Consider the following 11,946-nt stretch of genomic DNA (forward strand, 5'->3'; position numbering starts at 1 on the left):
TATTAATATGAACATGAATGACTAAATTACGTTGATTATCTACTAGAATGCATCCATTGCATTGGATATCAAAGTGTCAAGTGTTTGAGTGTGACAGGAGTTTGAATTAAATGGCAAATAGGAGTGGCAAACTTCGCCATTTACAGTCCAAACTACTATGAGGAAGTAATTACAGAATGTAAATACAATGAGCGGCTATTGAAAAAAAAGCTAACATTTAATAGAATTAAATCTTATGGAATAAACTTTGATAATCACATGGGGGGAAAAAGCTCAAATATGTTCATCAGTACAGATACGCCTTTTTGTGTATCCTGTAAAAATGATAATGGGGTTATCCAAGGTCAAAGCCATTATTCTTTATTGAATCTCAGGGGGGGATGTTGACAAGTTATAGAAAGATTTTGTGATGTTGATTTTGCAAAATAGGCTGCAACCTGGTGACAGGAAAACATTTTGTGCATTCAATCTAGTTTCCCCTCCTCTCTGTTTATTACTGCATCACCTCTTCCACTTTTTGTTTAAGCTTCTGCCAAGACAAATCCAGCACACCTCAGGCTGCTCAAACTGTGTACCTTAGTGAAGTACCTTTGCCTGATGCCATCCAAACACACCTAGATCTCCTTTAAGCCTGCCAGTCCAGATGAAAACATCAGGACTTTTCTCAGGTTTTTCAAAAAAACTACAAAGCAGGTCTTTTTAAGTCTGGCGCTGGGACACCAACGTCAGCGTGTTGCTGTGCGCCTCATCGACATCAAACGGTTGGCAGAGGGTTTGCCAACCAGCTGGTGCAGATGGCCGGACTCAAACGGGACATTCTAATGAGAAGCAGGTAGGGCATTAGTAGTCTGGGCAGGGGTTCAGTGCCCAGGAGACCACAACGACACACACATACATGCAGCTCCAACCAGCAGTATACAGAGAGAAGGTGTATGTGTGTATGTATGCTTTAAGGAGTGAGCAGTGGGATAGCAAACCAAGATGGCTCTTGACAACTTACTTCATCCTACAGACATACTCTCATATCCACACACACTGAGACACACACAGACATAAATACATAATCAGCCCATAGCCCAGTCAAGCAGCACAGCATGTCAGAGTTAAAACAGCATAAGACAGGCTCATATCTCTGTTACAGTGCTGGGAGGTTGAGGATTCTCTCACTCTGGGGTGGAAAGTGGGGGTTAATGGGTTCACCAGTGCCACTCAACAGGTTGCCACTGCCACCTAGTGGGCTGTAAGAGTAAAACTTTACTGTGCTTTGGAAAGATAGTGAGGATAAACTGTACTGTATAAACAAAGGCAGGAGGAACATACATGCAATCTGGTGAGATGGCAATGTGGTTAATATTTAGGAAATTAGAATCGTCCTTTACTGGAGTTAAACAGACAGGTGAGAAAAGGAAAAAACAGGCTACAAGCACTCACTTTGTGGTTTGATGAGCATAAAAATCATGTGAATCATATGATATGGCTTTTACAGTCACCACATCTCAACCCACTTATATAACTACGGGAAATTTTGGACCAGCACTCTCCACTCGCTCACATCATCAAAACATCATATGAGTGAATAAAAAATGGTATTCATCCCTCCAGTAGAGTTCCACACACTTGGAGAATCCCTGACAAGGGCTGCTAAAGCTGAAGGCTATCAAAATGAATGATAATGAGATTAAAACACAGCACAACTTTACAGAGGGGAAATGGAGAAATATATCTGCCCATATATCTGCCCAGAGGCCTGTGTATGGCCCAACAAAACAAAATAATAGTTGAGTTGAGAAGATTGATTATGTACAGATTATCCAACTGGGGAAGTTTGAGAAATAGCTCCTCTAGTCAAAGATTTCACTGTCATTTCCCTTAATGTAACACATATATAGAACATCTGCTGTTTACAGATGTCCTCTTTGGTCAAAGCTTTTAACAGATCTTCACATCTGGATTGATCAGTGGATCAACACATACAACTTGTGCATAAGCAAATTCAAGTCTCTGGAGGATTATTAAAATTAAATGTTTCATTACTATTACTGCATATCATAGATAATCATACAGTTCAGCATCAAAGTGTATGTTAGTGTATAGGTAGTGTTTACAACAAGCAGCCAGCAGAGGTCTGTGTTCAGCAGGGTATGTCCTGCAGAGCCGCAACAGGAAACAGGCCTCTGTGGATAATGTTGCCTTCAAGGTGTCCTTGTAATTTTTTTGCTCTATGTTTTAAAGGAAACAAAGGCATTAGCACCTTATGTTAAAATATCATGATGGTCATAAAGGTACATTTGATGCTATGATATTTTATGTTGTTATGCTATGCTATGTTGTTAGTTTGTTATTATTCTTATTTCAACCAGCACAAAGGTAACATCAGAATTCCAATTTAAAAATTAACAAAAGTTGTTAAGGAATGAATGAATGGAAATCTTAATTCCTTATACATGAGGATGTATTGAATGATTGCCCTGATAAATATGTGTATAACTACTGTACACAGTGCACATTAAAAAAACATACAAACGAGTCTCGACAAAAAGATACAAAAGAAACTTTAAAAAAAATTAAAAATAAAATCTTTTTTGTCATTGTAGCTAATTTCACATTGAATGAGAGAGGGAAAGTCTGCACATGCACCAGCACAAACTGCTGTAAATGCTATCAAACTATATACTAAAATCATTCATATCTAGTGAATAGAAATTCTGCTGAGCGGAGGTGAATGACGTGTCACTTTCCATTAGTTTCTCTACATCACTTAAATAACTTAACTTTCATCCTTGTGGTTTAAATGTATTTCTTTTTGAGTTGTTTGTGCACTGATCTTAAAATGATTGAAAATGTAATTTTTCCAACTGTACTTGAAGGCAGCACAGTACAGAAGTTTCCTTCAAAACTATAGAAAAGACTAACCTTTACACTTAGTCTTGTTTCTGTTTTATTAGTTTGGATTAAATCAGATGTTCCATTAAACTGAGGTAAAATCACAACTAGTCACAGTTTGTAATGTGTCTTAGTTTGGTATCTCTGAACTGAACTTGAAATAACTTATTAATAATAAATCCCCCTCTCACAGTGTTTCATCAATCCATGGAATTTCTTTTTTTTTTTCCTTTTTCTATTTTTTGTAGACTTTAATTCTGTTTTATATATTCTGGATATTTTGCAGGCTGAGCATCTGTTCAGTGTGACTCAACCTTTTCCATCTGAAAGGTTTCATTTTCTATCTGTTCATAATTATCGCTCTTTGTTCTGCCATCACAAGGATTGGATTTATTGGATATATGACACCACAAAAACCAAATCCTGCCACAGCAATTTGATAGATGTCAATACGGCCGTATTTCAAAGCAGCTTATCCTCTGGGAGACTATAATTAGCAGTCAGTCACAGTGTATGAAACTGTGGCACACTGCTCTGGACAGGCCACAGAGGGCAGTGGATAAAATCATGGAAATGTTTATGAACATGATCTTGAGCAGCCACAGATGTTTATGGAGAGATTATTATTATGACATACAAACTCTTGTCAGTGCAGTTTATGCGTTTATTTTCAGGAAAATTAAATAGTGTGCAGAAATTTGGAATCTCAAAGACCTCCCAGGAAAAAGCTTTTACCGACACCTTCCATATAACCTAAAGAAAAAATATATAGTCATCTAAAATATATATTCAGTATACATTACTGTTATAATTTATTTGTTTGTGCTGACTTGTTGATTTTATTATGATAGCCATGCAAAGATTTAAATATGTATATATATATATTTAAGCCATGAGTGTTTTAAACTTTTTTTTAAAGTTTTGCACGTTTTGTATTGATTAAAAATACATTCTTACACATGTGTAAATAAATAACCATTAAAATTAGTCTTTGTCAGGAAAGAGTCAGCTAGCTAGTCACATAAAGCTTGATAATTATTTCAGTCCATAAACTGCGGCTCTTTTTCCTCAACCCATCTCTTTTGTGGCCTGTAAACTTGGATCATATGGGTTCACCATGGGTTGAAATCAGTCACAGTCTGTCTAACTTAAGTCAAGCAGACAGGGATGATGGGCTTTAGGAAACCATTCATTGCAGCAAACATACACTTTTCAGGCCCCATTGAAACACTGACCTGCTGAAATGATCTGAGGGCAGAGTATCTGTTGCAGTTACGGCTCACTGCTTCCTCGTTTCGTCTTTGTTGTTTTACCCTCCCTTTTTTAAAGTTTTTGCTCCTTGTGTAACAACTTATTAATTTATTAATATACTTTTTTTTTTTGCTTCTTTTAAAAGTTTGAACTGAAAATGTAGAAGTTAGACAGGATTTAGAAATTCACTGAGATCATGCTTCTTTCTTCATAAAATTATTTTCATTTTCAAAAGTGTCTTTGTCTTCATTAAAGACCACAGTTGAAATCAGTCTGCAAAGTTAATGTGTCATCATTTACACTTATGTGAGTGTGTTCTTTTTTTGTTACCAGAGTTTGTACTGTGATACCACAGCAGTATACAGCACAGTATATGGATATACATGCACTGACCGGTGTAGTTTTATGACAAAAGTTAGCTACAGCTAGGTAGCTAGCTTTCCTAAGGCTGTTGCCATTGCATTTTGTTGCATTTTGCTTTAATCAATACAGCAGCTTTTCCACCTGAGTCAAGTGTAAACACTTTTTTGTGATATTTGGAGTTTTTTCTTCTTCTTCTTCTCAGATTTCTGTCATTATCACTCAGGGGGTTTTTTATGTGCAAAATGAAAATATGCATAAAACTGGGTAAACACACATGCTCTAGTGATGTCATGCAGGTGTTATAACACACCATAACACACACACATCTTGGACCAATCACTGCAAACAGGAATGATAAACTTATCAACTTAAAATGGAAATAAATGATGCCAAGACCAAAAAAAAAAAAAAATGAAAGCCAGTGAAAAATAAATACAAGGGTAAAGTAAAGTTTTATATATTATTACTAATGTATATGACTCGAAACTGTTTTATATTAAATGTTTGCATGTGTGCATGTGTGGATTTGCTTTCGCCTGCATTTCAGAGTATCTGCAGTGCACATAAAAGCCTGTTTGTTCCCATCCAGCCTGTATATGCATGTGTATGTGTGTGTGTGTGTGTGTGTGTGTGTGTGTGTGTGTGTGTGTTCCTTCATCCCTGCCAGTGTTGAGCCAAGGGCCCATCTGGCTCCTATGAGGGCCGCCGCTTCACGGTGCCTCAGCCTGATTCATGGGAGCTGGACAGCCTCAGCTGCTATCCCACTTCCACCGTTTTACATCACATACCTCTCCAAAAAACACTCTGCATACCTCCCAGCTCCAACCGCTCTCCCACTGTCACACAACCTCTGCAGAGACGCTATATTTCTCTGAGTAGGTAGAATCCTTCAAAAATGTTGGCCATCATTTACATCTGCCTCCATCCATCTGCTTTACGAAATCCCTGCTTGTTCTTGATCTGGGAGTTACTCTGCAAAGCCATCTTTGTCTTTTCCTCTGCCTTTGCTTTCTCTCAGGGATTACCAATTTTACCTCAAATGCCACAAACTCTCTGTACCACGCCCTTATGGAGGGATGTGTGTGCAAATTACAACCAATTTTCCCTCCACGTGTTGTTTTTCCTTTTCTTCCTCTCAATTCACCCTGCATCTTAATCACTCACTCTCTTTCTCTTGTCTTTTCAGCTTTCACACTCACCAACATGACGTAACCACAAGTACAGGGCTGCCAGTTTGTCCTCAGAGTCCCGGCCAAACCTCGCTGCATTGGCCGTGTAACTCGAAGGCGATTCTGTTGCACAATCCAGAGCCGTGAGGCACTCATGATATGCACTCATAGGAGTTCCCCTGTCAATCATACTGCAACACCACAGAGCCCATGAAACGACAACGGCAGATAAATGGCCTGAACTGCTGCTGATGTGAAATTGTGGCCGTACAGTGCCACATTGTCACAGGCCTGCAACACACTGTACAGAGAGGTACACTGTTTCTATGCTGTGTGTATTGTTCTGATCTATAAATACTGCAAAAAGAATTTCTGTCAGTGCAATTGTGTTTTTCCTTTAATTTTCTACTGATTTAGTTGTCACAGTATAGAAATACCAATTTATATTCTTTGGCATAAATATAAATTACAAGTTGTTAGACTTTAGAAATATCAGCATGTCAAGTTCAGCGTTTCAGGGTTTATAACAGATTACACTGTAAAACACCATAATCAGTTATGTTAACTAAACTGTTATTTACTTTGGTTCATCAGTTTCACAACATGTCAGCTTACATTGTCAGAACCAAAAATCATGAGTTCAGTCTTACTTACATGATGAGTTGACAAAATTTTCAAATAATCTTTCACTCGTTAGATCATTCTTATAATCTTCCTATGACACCCTCTATTTAGCACAAAATTCCCCAAGAAAGCTTTTTTTGTTATGTGTCTTTTTATATATCTCAGATGAGTCACATGGTCTTCTCGTAAAAATACAACAGTGCAAGTCATGGTGAGGACTGGTACCCATGTCAACCACTCCCCACAATCTTTGGGCATAAAAGATTGATTGTCATATTTATATGGACAGATACTGGTCTGAATGTGGCTGCCAGCAATACTGCAAAACCATTATCAGTTTAATACTGTCGCTCATGGGGGATCAGACTCCACACAACTTTAATTATATAAACCCAAATCAATCAAACAATCAAAAATCAAATAAACTGAAATAAAAGATTTCAATTAATTTAGGAAAATAATTGAAGTGAGTTTAGAATCATAGTTTTGTTGGGGTACAGAGACATAAAGAACATTTGAATGCTCTTATGTAATGAATGCACACTCCATAAACAAATATCTATAATTTCAACAAGACTTAAAAAACCTGCCAATATTGCCTTCTTTAATCTCTACAAAATGGAAATTCCTCCTATTTCTCAGGCACAAGAACTTTCAACTATATATTCAGCATACAAAGATAAGAGTGGTATCAAATTTCTCATCTAATGCTTGGCAACAATGTGAATTTGCCAAAATCGCAAACTGTTCCTTTAAATCAACATACCATAGATCCGAAATTACATTTGCTGTATACTTTTTTGTTGCACCCGGTGCAGTAAGAGTTTCATGTTCATGCAAATGCCAACAAATCCCAATCATAAAATGCACCACTTCCTGTTATCCTGTAGATTTTCTTTTTTTTCCCAGGAAAGACCAAATAACAGAAAAAGACAGACAGACGAAGCAGCTATTGAATGGCTATCATCAGTGGGAGATGAAGTAGAAAAACAGATATGAATTGTTGCTGCATTTTGCTTTAAGCTGAGCCATGGGTAAAGTCATCTTAGACAGAAGTAAATCCACATGAGTAAGGTTTGCCGACAGATGTCTCTATGTCGGTCCAGATGACTGTCAGGAGAGATTAGACAGAAATAAACCCTGCCAAGAAGTCTGTTTTAACTTGCAATGTTTTCAGTTTCCTGTTTGTGCTCACAATCAACGCTCAATAGCATCGCCTGGTTGCATAAAAATTGTTTGTGGCATGTTATTGTATCATGATATTAACATTGTTCCTGTAAGTCAAGAGCAGTGCTGCACACCAGAGGACTTGAAGTCACCGTCCAGCTTCCGACTTTCCGTTTTTCTGCCTACAACACAGACACACACCCAGGACATGTGATTTTCTCTGTGCAAAGTAAGCCCTTAAGAGCAGTGCCAATGGGCATCTGAAGAGCGGCGCAGCACTCGTATGGATGCAGTCACGTTGCTGTTGTTTTGCTGGCCATCATTTCCTAGAAATTCCTGTCTGACTTCATTCCTCCAGCGCTTTACCTCTGATCTGCGTCACTGTCTGTTTGCCTGTACAGAGAAACACATGCAAGCTGCAGCACATACTGTATGTAGCTTCCGCTGACACACATAAAAAAAACACTGTGCATATTGTTGTCTGCAGTCCTCTACTCTCTCTCTCCTTCCCTCACGTCATCTCTCTCTCATCATGTGATTCCATAAAAGATTAATCAAGTCAGTCCTGCTTTTTCTGTTGGGTATTTTTGCTCTGCTCTGCCACTGTCTGTTGGGTGCCATGGTTTACCCTTTAAGTGATACTCTGCATAAAATCATTTCAAAGTCATTTGAGTATCAAACGTTCACCCCCTGCTGGCTCAAAATGTAGCTGTCAAAGGTTTGTAGTTTCCTCCCTCTCCTGAACAGCAGCTGTGGTCAGCTTGGACTCAGGTCAGTGGCGATGGATTCCAACAGTGGCAAGGTTTCATGATAGGAAAAAGGTATCAAAATATCTTAAGAAATGTCAAACTATTCTTACATCAGGAATTGGTTCTGAACTGTCTATTCCTATGTTCAGTTTGTTCCAAACACTGACTAAATTTATAGCCTCCTCAGCAGAACTTTGAGCATCCAAGAGGGCAACAGTGCGAGAGGGATGATGTGTATTTAAAAGCAGCTATAATGAATATTCCTATATTAAAAGAATAGTTTGATTTTACTTGCTGTCTTTGCTGAGGGTTAAAGGAGAAGATTGAAACCATGCATGTGTCTGTCCGATCATTATGGAGCTACAGCCAGCAGCTGCTTAGTTTAGCCAAGCATAAACACTGGAAACAGGGAGGAACAGCTAGCTCTGTCCATATGGGGTCCATGGGGTTGTGTGCTGAACTGTTTCTTGGCCAGGCTGTTTCTTCATGTTTCCAGTGTTCATGCTAAGCTAAACTGACTGACTGCTGGCTGTGGCTTCATACGAAAGAGCAGACATATAAACTGTATCAATCTTCTCTTCTAGCTTTCTTGAAGATAGGCGTATTGAGCCCACAGAGAATTATCTCTCAACTCAGCAGTTTACGTTAGCTCTGTGTTAGCATCTTCTAGCTCATTGTTTAGTTTGAACTGTCTGCAGCTTTTCTGTTTTGGTTCACTCTCCCAGGTCTCAGTGTTGTTTTCATGCACAGCAGGCAACAATTTGTAGTGAAAGACCTTAAAAATCAACAAGTCTTCCAAACTAAACGACCATATAGGTCAATTTTCCTATTCTTTGTTAGGACCCATAAGAGTGTCTCTTGAATTACAGCTCCTACCATATGAAAAATTAGCTTTTGGTAGCTTTATGTAAAAAAAAAATCAACTTGATAAGGTTTCAGGGAAGATAGTTTGGGTAAAATAAGTACTTTGTTAAGGTTAGAGGACCTTAGAGTTAAGGTTTGTAATAGTGAAAGAAAAGAAACAATGCTGACTATCAGCTGAAAATAGGAAATGAACAGTGGTCTCTCATGTTAAAAGTCCAAGTAATTTCTCTGTCACTACAACCAGAAGAGCACTTTGCTACTTGAACATAAACAAGTCATTTTAGACCATGCTTTGTATTAAGTTGGTCGCACAAGTAGCCCAAATGGTTGATTTTTATGGGAGAAGAGGCTCCCAAAAATTCACTTAATGCTGTTGCACCAGTCAGCAGACAAGGTAAGCAAATCACTAGGAAACATGTTAGCATACAAGCATAGCTACTAAGAGTTGGGGGAGACAAAAAAATAGATGTTGTACTTACATTTAACAGATGGCCAGAAACATCACAAAATAAATGACACAAATGCTCCATGTTTGCTTCTCCATGCTTTAAATTATCAGCAGTTTGTTAATAAGGTTGCCATATCAACTTCAAGGGTCATAGTTGTGTTTTCCACTGCCTCCAAGTGACCCAAAAATAATTTAATACAGATTTAATCATAGATTGCTAGAACTCACTGAACATATGAATTGACAATGGAGAAGAGTAGCACTGAAAATTCTACTGGCGCTGTTTATCTCATTGGTACAAACAAAGATGAATTCAGTCAAAGATTTCTTTTTTCATTTTGTTCAATTTATTAGACTGAGACAAACTCCTTCTTTTCCTGGCCACAATATTTCTCCTTGTTCCTCTTTTAGTTCAAATAAAATGCTGAAACTTTATTGATTCCCATGGGGGAGCTGCAGCAGCAAAGCAGTAAATATATTGGAATCAGAAGATATTAATCATTCCAGCAGGAAGCAGAAGTAGGGAAAATAAGACTACAAGAGTCTACACAGAGTCCAGTGTCTCTGTGTAGACTGCTCTCAGGCACAGCTGTGAGCTAAATGACATCAGCATGCTAACATGCTCTCAGTGACAATGCTAACATGGTGTTTAGCGCTTAGTTTAACTAACATTTGCTAATTAGCACTAAACAGAAAGTTCAACTTATGATAATGGAAGGTCATTCATTTTGAAGTATTTGGTCAAAAATCAGTGTTGTACAAATGAAAGTTATGATCTCATGACGGTGCTAAAGGGAACAACCAAAGTTATTAGAGTTCATCTTCTGGGAACACTAGTATACAAATTTTTGTGTCAATCCATTTCATAGATGGGTTTAGATATTTCACTGGCTAAGCAAAAATTTTGATCTCTTGGGAGTGCTATAGGAAAGGTCATGGGATCACCTAAGACAAAAGGTTTCATCCTCTGGGGACCAAGAATGTTTGTGGAAAATTTAATTTGATATTTGTTGAAGGAGTTGAGTCTGGCCCATTGTGGTGGACAAAGAAAGAAAAGGAGGAACAAAAAGCAGTGTAAAAAAGAACAGGGAATTTACAACTCTGAGACTGAGAAATAAAATTAGCAAAGCATGAAACTAATTGCTGTCATTGGGAGGAAACACCGTAGCCCCTAAATGTCAAACTTACAGTGTCACCTGAGTAAAACTGTATTGTTTTTAAAGTAACCACCGTGCTTTTTTCCTTTTTGGCTAATGGGTTTTGAAAGGTTCTCCAAAGCCCCAGAGTCATATAGTCAACCCAGAGGAGGCCAGGTAAGCTGAAGTAAAAAAATATGTTCCCCACCACATTTTGAATGTATAAGGTTTTCACATGACAGGATATATTGAATAGTCGGTGACAACAGAATATTTAACAAATCAGAGTGTATCAGTTTACAGTTGTGTGTCATGTGTTGGCTGTGAATACTAGTCTCTCTCTCACACTCACACACACATGCTGATCCCACATCCTACTCTGTCTGTTTCTGCCCCCGCTCCTCCCCCCGCCCTCAGATGCCCGCCCTCTCCTCTGTCGATGTGTTTTTCCGTCCGGAGGTCCAGAGGTTAAGTTGTCCTCAGCATGTGTTAGTGCTCAGGTCAGCAGCAGCCAGGACCTGTGATGACAGAGTGTGTGAACGCTGGGGAGTGTCAGGGGTTAAGTGTGTGTACAGGGGTTGTATGGCAAGCTAGGGGTATTAAGGAGACACCCCGAAACACTTCCTTCCACCTGGTTACCTCCTGTGCAGAAAGGACAGGCTGATGAATTTTTTGCAGAGTGACACACATGTAGTTGAGCTGTGGTGGGCAAATAAAAATACGATTTTGAAGTTCAGTCACCGAAATTAAGGAACCTAAACATGAGTTACTGCTTGAAAAAAAAGATACCGTCGGGAGTCTAGGATCAAAAAACCTAAAGGTGGGTTTCCATGCAAATGTAGTAAAAATTCTAACCAAATTTTGAGAAAAAAAAAAAACTGAAATCAACATTAGACTTTCTCAACTTCACAACAGACTGGAGCATAAGAGAGTGTGAGACACCTACAGTTAGGGTTAGACAGAAGTATAGGCCATGAATGAGGCAAGGTCACATTTTTTGCCTCAGCAAATTTGACAGTGCTTACAGTTGTGTGCTATGATAGATAATGGGTCTTTTCAAAGGTTAATACATGCTTTCATTCGTCCATTTTCTTAGCGATCACCCTGTTCAGGACTCACGTATAGACAGGCAGACACATCCACATGTAGATGGAATTTAGAGTTTCCATTTTATGTTCTATGCACTATAGAAGGAAACCAGAACATCTGGAGTAAACCCACACAGACACAGGGAGAACGTACGAACACCGGGCAGCTGGTCATCAGATCCAAACCTCTGCACGAGTCAGTGC

This window comes from Lates calcarifer, linkage group LG21, assembly GCF_001640805.2.
Source record: "Lates calcarifer isolate ASB-BC8 linkage group LG21, TLL_Latcal_v3, whole genome shotgun sequence".
Classification (NCBI taxonomy): domain Eukaryota; kingdom Metazoa; phylum Chordata; class Actinopteri; family Centropomidae; genus Lates; species Lates calcarifer.